Consider the following 7,721-nt stretch of genomic DNA (forward strand, 5'->3'; position numbering starts at 1 on the left):
CCTATGTCTGTGTGATGCTTCACATGGCAGGAGAGATGGGGCCCGTTCTGCTGCTGCACTGTAAAGCGGAGCGGGAGGTAAACGGGTGAGATGGAGCGAGGAGAGAGGAGAAGCCTATAGCATTCACAGGGTGTTGTTTGGCGCTGGGCGCCGTCCCTCTGCGCCGAATCAGGCGTCGTTGAATAATTTCAGCCTATTAGCACCCCCCCTTTCCTCATCTTCCGCCCCTCCCAGGTTAATTCCATGCCAGCGTGCAGAGTCGGGGGCTGCTGGTGTGAGCGATGGTAGAGGGTTGCCAGGGACGTGTGTTGTCGGAGGCTGTATTAATGAGCACACCACTCTGGTCCTATGGACAGGGGGACTGTGTTTCTGGCTGCGCGCAGGCTCTGTCGAGGCCTGGCCTAGGTTCTCCTCTCACCAGGGAGCAGGAGGATCCAAGGACTGACGCAGATCACCTGACAACGGCCCCACTGCGCAACCCTGTGTGTGTGTGTGTGTGGTGTGGTGTGTGTGGTGTGTGTGTGTGTGTGTGTGGGTGTGTGTGTGGTGTGGTGTGTGTGGTGTGTGTGTGTGTGTGTGTGTGTGTGTGTGTGTGTGTGGTGGTGTGTGTGTGTGTGTGTGTTGTGTGTGTGGTGTGTGTGTTTTTGTGTGAGTTAGGGGGTGTGTGATTGCTTGTGTTGGTATGAAAGTGTGCTTGAGAGTGAATTTTTGTGTAGTGAATCTCTGGTGTCTGTCTCTCCTGTGTTTTGACAGAGTGGTAGAAATGGTGTCATATTTAGTGTGGAGACAACAAGACGATGGTGTAACAGTTAACCTTGCTGTAAATGCTGTGTCTAAACATAGTCTGAGGCCAATGTTTGTGTTACATAGAGTTTTCATGGGTCACTGCAATCAAAGAGGTACTCAGTGATTTATGTTCTGTATTATTAGGTTACACCCCCCCTTGATAAAAGGTAGCATCTCTTACATTTTGAATCACATTCTGCAAGAATTWRAGACCTTTYAAAGGATCTTGCACACAGAGGAATTTCGTTAGTGTGTGTTTGTATCAGTGGCTAGTAAGAAGTGAAGTCAGACAGTTGCTAAGTAGTAGATGCCTGTCAGTCTCTGAGGTCATTCCTCTGCAGGAGCCTCTGCTGCCCCACACCTGTCCTCCACAGCTGGCCACAGCACACCTGGCCTCGCTGCCATACAGAGCGTGCACACCTGGATGCTTCCCACTTGATTAATCCATTTCATTTAAAGCAGCTCATAACAGCTAAGAGCACTCCAGTCTCCTCAATCAACACTACATGGCTAGGCTAGTACAGCGTAAACAGGTGCTGTGTGAGAGATGAGGGCGGCAGTACACAGGTGAAGGGTTGTGTGTGAACTCTCCTGTGATGATTGAGGACCAGTTCTATGTCTTATGAGAGGGAGGTGTATTGGAATGGTTGGTTAACTTGCTTTAGTTGGGCCTGAGAGACCCTATTAAAACTTTCATCAATACCCCATAACCTCCTGGCACTCCAATCTACTCCGTTGGAAAAATCTAATGTCATTAAACTTTCAGATGGCTTGACTTCACTGTGGCACATGACGCCTTGCATCTGCAGAAAGGGAGATAGAAAGAAAAAAAGAAGAAGGGAGGAGAGAAAGAGATATGGACAGAGAGACACAAAGGTTAAAAGAACGAAAAGAAATCAGAATTGAGGTAGAGTGAGAAGGAGAGGGGGAAGCAAAGGGGATCAGTCTAGTCTCAGTGGATGTGGTGATGAGGTACAGTACAGTAGTGGCTGGCTCTAACTTAAGCAGCTCCGCACCGCTCCGTAGCCTGCTGAATTATTCACTAGCCCTCTAATCGGCTCTGTGCCTGCTGGGGCAGAGTGGCGACACGGTGGTCCTCCCGCCCGCCCATGTCCGGCCCACTGTCTCTCTTTCCGCTCTCACAGCTGACCTGTGAGTTTAGAGCTGTGTCAGCGGTGCTCCGCACATGAGGGGTCACGACCCCAGTCTCGGCATACACTTGTCTTCATTGAACCGATTACCGCTTAACATTGTGGTTGATGGGACGCACACACACTGTGACGGACACCCACAGATGTGGCAGCGCCCCCAGCGTTTGACCCAATGACCCTACAGAGCTGAGAGTGGACGTTCTCCTGGTACCAGGCTGACCTCACTCTGCTCATTAACACAGAAGTTCACAGGACGGGTTACTCTCTCTTCAGAATGTAGTCCTCAGCACTATTGTACAGTACAGAGGAAAGTGCAAATGTACGGTAGCTTTATTACTTTACCTGTGTCTTTGTAACTGTGTGACTCATATTGTGTGATTTGCTGTTTTCCTCAGGTAAGCGACTGCAGGAGTAGATCAGTGTGGTTCTGTGAGTCTCTCTCTTCATCATCAACCTCTCCTTCCTCCACCTCAACTTCACCACTGTGCACATCTACAAAATCATATTTGTCGTCTGTAAGTTATCCTCAAACATTTTCAGTTAAATGTTTGTAATGACCTTAAAATAGTCTTAGGTTACAGGATGTCTCCCCCAAAAAATCTGTCCGATATAATGGTAAAAGATTTGTGTCTTCTGTTTCCTCCTCTCCTCCATGCTCCCCACTCCAGTAATGGGGATGTGATGGCAGACTTTGCCTCTGGTAGGGTGCACTGGGGAGCAGACACCTGGAGCTCTGTGGACATCCCGGTCTTTGGGGAGGTAAGGGACAGGGTTCAGAGTTCAAGGTCCTTTCCAGACCTCAGACTCATCCTTTGACTCTAGAGAAGTAATCCAAATGACTACATATCAGTCATATGAGGGATTGTTAGGCAAAACAGAGGCTAAACCTAAGATCATCCCATTCCCCAAGGAGTTATATCAGTGAAGCCACACTGTCTGTATACCTCTGCTTAGGACTGTGACGGTCTAGGAATTTTGGATGACGGTTATTTGTCTGTTATAATCATTCTAATAATATACTTTTTGTTTAAATCTTGTTTGCTACAACACCTTGCTGAAACAAGGAGCAACAAAGTTTCATCACGTTGTAAAGAGTCCATGTTACTGCGGAAACGGACTCAACCGCACATAACGTGTCATCTTTTTGAATGCCCAGCCGTCCCGTATTTCACGACGGTCTTCATCCAAAACCGCGCCAGCGCTACTCTGTGGTTTTGCAATCCACCACCCAGTACACCCAGTACACCCAGTACACCCACCGTCCTGCTCCTGTGCTGAGCAGGCCACATCCAGCCACTCTCCCTCAGTCCTGTCCCACCTACATCCCACTTGTGTGAAGGGCACAGCCATCCAGGGTTATTACCAATATAGTAGCACTGGGCTTTATTGGTCTGTAGTGGTTTATGCTCCCATGGCTACCCCAAGCAAAATGTCATTCTCTCCCCCTGGACATACCACTCCCTCACTGTCTGGACACCATCAGCCAGCACCACAGCCACACCAGGCCACCCCCCACACTTTGCCCACCCCTGTGGGACCTGGGTTACAGCATCTGGGCTCCATATTTATGCATAAGCACAACTTGGTCATGCTACCCTCATCCAATTAGAGAAAAGGCCACTCTCATCCTGTCCAATTAAAAGGGCAGCTGGTGGATGTGATAATCTTTGAGGTGATGAATCGCTGGGTCTGTGTGTATTTCTGCTGATGATGGGCCTTATTGTTCTGTTGTCAGGGATTAGGGGTCAGGGGGAGGAGATGGTGGGGATGGGAGGGGGTCAGGTGGGATTGTGTATCAATATGTGTCATAACATCAGTGATCTTCACAATGACTTCTGTTATGCATAATACATCATCTGAAGTATGGTATCTGACTCAGTACTTGACTCAGTATCTGACTCAGTATTTGACTCAGTATCTGACTCAGTATTTGACTCAGTATCTGACTCAGTATCTGACTCAGTATCTGACTCAGTATTTGACTGAACACCTGGATCCTGGGTGTTGAAAGGGTTCACTGAAACAAAAAGGGATTGGGAAATAGCCCAAATGTTGGACAGCGGCCTACATGTTGGCTGCTGTATGTTACTGTACTGCAACAAATGCCTTGTGTTCTCCTCTGTAGTATATCCATCATACATACCTGTGCCCTGGTGAGGGGCCATTCTACTGTACCAGAGCAGCGTGCCTGCCCCCTGTGGCTCCAGTCAAAGGGCCCAGGCCTGCTTCCTGCTCTTCTTTCATCAGCAGCCTGTCTGGTCGMAGCTTCAGAGCGGCCCAGACTGCCGCCCGCTGTGCAGCGGTTACTGCTCTGACTCTGCAACATGGCTGCTACTCGCTGTCAATCCTATTGCTGTCTAGGATAATTAGAATTTGCCACCTTGGGACGATCAGGCTTCAAAAAGAGCGGGGTAACTGACAGACATCTTGAAAGGAGTGTTTTAAGACCCTTAACCAGCAGATTAAAGGATACACTTAGCGGATGGATACACCATTTTGTACCGAGGTTCAAACAGAAGAAGTTCACTTGAGGGAGAATTATTATTGACAGTAATTAGAGGAGAAAACTCTAATTGAACATCTTAAACCTGTTCAGTCCGTAGTCGAGGGTGAGGGGAGAGGAAATGTCCTTTCAATGGCGGGTTTGCCAGGACGATGGTAGATGTGACTTGATTAATGAAAGGCGGACAAGGCAGGCCGTTAAACGATGTGGGATTAGTGTTGATGTGGCTTGGGGCGGCTGCAGTGTGCAGAGGAGTCCACACACCCGCTCTGTGTGCCGTCTGGGGCTTAGTGCTCCTTTAATCTAGCTGACAGACCGGGAGAAGAGAACTAGAGGAACGGAAAGGAAGATAATTGTCTAAATATAAACAGATAGTTTCCCTTGCTCCAGCAGAGCATCTCCATGCGTCCTCAGATATACATGTGATTGAGTTCTTCCCACAAACACAGGATAATGACTTTTTACCGTCAGTGACACGCTATGGTAATGTAGCGCCAAACGATTCCTCTTTTTATATGGGAAATAAATTACCTTCCTTGTGTATTTTCTCTGTGTGATTATGCGATTCTCTCGCTCAGTCCCTTTCATTTGTGACACCCGCGCCGTCACAGGCAGGTGTCTGTCTCAGCGCGGGCAGGTTGTAAATGACGAGCACCGCTGTTCCAAGGTTTATTATGATGCTGGATCAGAGCCGTGGGGCTGTGCGGTTTTATAGCAGGTTATCTATCTGTTCTTTAATGTGTTGTGTGATGGAGAGATTTCTCCTCCGGCTATCATGTACGCTCCTCTATAGGGCCATGAATCATGAGTTAAACTGTGAGACCAACTCCAACCTCTAACCCTTTGGAGGTGGAACACATGTTATCATGCATGTCTTGCTGCAGGGTTGAGACCTATGTAGAAAATCCCATTCCCAACCATAGCACACCCATGACCGACTTACATAATATATGTGTGTGTGTGTTCCTGAGGGGGAAGAGGTGCTGACGTGCCCGCTTCACAACTGTGTGGGTGTGTGTGGACCATGTTAATTCCATAGGGATGTGGACACTGAGYAACTTGAAGCTCTCGATTCACTCCACTACAGCCCCATCGATGTGGATGGGGACGTGCTCACCCCTCTGTTTCCTGTAGTCCACAGTCAGCTCTTTTGTTTAGCTGACAATGAGGGAGAGGTTGCTGTCCTGGCACCACACTGCCAGGTCTCTGACCTCCTACCTACAGGCTGCCTCATCATCGTCGGTGATCAGTCCTACCACCGTTGTGTCGTCAGCAAACTTGATGATGGTGTTGGAGTCGTGTGCGGCCACCCAGTCGTGGGAAAACATGGTCTGCGTAGCAGATGTGTTGTTGCATACCCTCACCACCTGGGGGCGGTTTGTCAGGAAGTTCAGAATCCAGTTGCAGAGATAGGTTGAAAATGTAAGTGAAGATACTTGCCAGCTGGTCAGCACCTGGTATTCCCTGGCACACGTCCTAGTATTCTGTCTGGCCCCGCGGCCTTGTGAATGTTAACCTGTTTAAAGTTCTTACTCACACCGGAACAGCTGGTGCTCTCATGCATGGTTCAGTGTTGCTTTCCTTGAAGTGAGCATAGAAGACATTTAGCTTCTCTGGTAGGCTCACGGCTGGGTTTCCCTCTGTAATCTGTGATAGTTTACAAGCTCTTCCATATCGTCGAGTGTCAGAGCCTTCGTAGTAGGATTCGGTCTTAGTCCTGTATTGATGCGTTCCTTATTTGATGGCACGTCAGAGGTTGTAGCGGGATTTTTCATAAGCTTCCAGATTAATYTCCCTATCCTTGAAAGTGGCAGCTCTACACTTTAACTCAGTGCGGATGTTGTCTGTAATCCATGGCTTCTGGTTGGGGTACTTACAGTCACAGTGGGGACGACTTTGTCAATGCACTTCATAAATAAAGCCCATGACTGATGTGGTAAATTCCTCAATGTTATTGGATGAATCCCGGAACATATTCCAGTCTGTGCTAGCGAAACAATCCTGTAGTTTAGCATCCGCTTCGTCAAACCACTTTCGTATTGAGTGTGTCACTGGTACTTCCTGTTTGAGTTTTTGTTTGTAAGCATGAATCAGGAGGATAGAGTTATGGTCTGATTTGCCAAAGGGAGGGACTTGTATGTGTTTCTGTGTGTGGAGTAAAGGTTGTCAAGAGTCTTGTATGGAGAGAAATTATCATTAAATTATCATCATGATATTCCTCCTCTAACTACCTCCCCTCCTCTTCTACATTGTTTTATTTTTCTCCATCCATTCATCCGTCCTTTCCGGGGACACCACATTGACCCCACAGCCATCACGCGACACAACTTCATAGAGACAGACCAATGGGGACAACTGCATGCTCACAATACTGCCTCTGGCACATATGGCTTACAAGTTCCTGACGTACCAGCCAGGTGAGAGAGGGGATAGACACACACAAACACACACACACACATACACCTGTGCTTTACAATCTGAACAAGGTCTCATCCATAAATGATGTGTGTGTGACAACGCGGAGAGGAGCTGTAGACAGAGAGACACGGGCACTCTCAGGCCATGACAGGGTGATGCATTTTACCAGAGACATGATGTCAGGGCTTCAGGGTGGCTCGGAGCAAACCAGAGATCACTGACCCTGTCATGAGTCGTGTCACAGTAAGAGGAGACAAGGCAGAGAGCGATGGGCAGCGAAGCCTGGCGGGGTGCCGGTGACATCCACACCTGTCATGTCTGTTGCTCGCTGAGGGTCAGGGGTTCAGGGTGAGAGTGGAGAGYGGAACATGGAGGAACACGTAAGTGACACTAGCGTGAGAGTGGAGCCAAACAGAAACCAGACCACAGCTATCTAGGTTGTCTAGTCAATTTCACCAACACTGGTTCTCCAAAATACTGTATGCTGATAGTGCTGTACTGTTTCATACTTGCAAGTGAATACCTTAAATAGTGTAAAGTAGTTTTTTACTCACTGACGTGAAGTGAAGATGCTTCAGACATATACTGGAAAACATTGAAACTACCTTGTCATTTACAATGAAAGTCACATTTATCTCTCTGAACAACAACGGCCTGTCTTCCCTCTTTCTCTCTATGTATCTCGCGCCCTTGTTCTCTCTCTTCATCTCTCTCTCCCCCCTTCTATCTCTCCCTCGGTCTCTTTCTCTCTTCCCCTATCCCTCTCTCGCTCTCTTTCTCTCTTCCCCTCTTTCTCTCTTCCCCTCTCCCTCTCTCGCTCTCTTTCTCTCTTCCCCTCTCTCTCTCTCGCTCTCTTTCTCTCT

The 7,721-nt window shown here is 48.2% G+C and overlaps 1 pseudogene; it reads left to right on the forward strand.

Moving 5' to 3' along the window:
- The window catches only part of LOC111952721 (plasmanylethanolamine desaturase 1-like), a 75,881-nt pseudogene that overhangs the window by 12,315 nt on the left and 55,845 nt on the right, over nucleotides 1-7,721 (forward strand).

The sequence above is a fragment of the Salvelinus sp. IW2-2015 genome, linkage group LG26, assembly GCF_002910315.2.
Source record: "Salvelinus sp. IW2-2015 linkage group LG26, ASM291031v2, whole genome shotgun sequence".
In the NCBI taxonomy this organism is placed as follows: Eukaryota; Metazoa; Chordata; class Actinopteri; order Salmoniformes; family Salmonidae; genus Salvelinus; species Salvelinus sp. IW2-2015.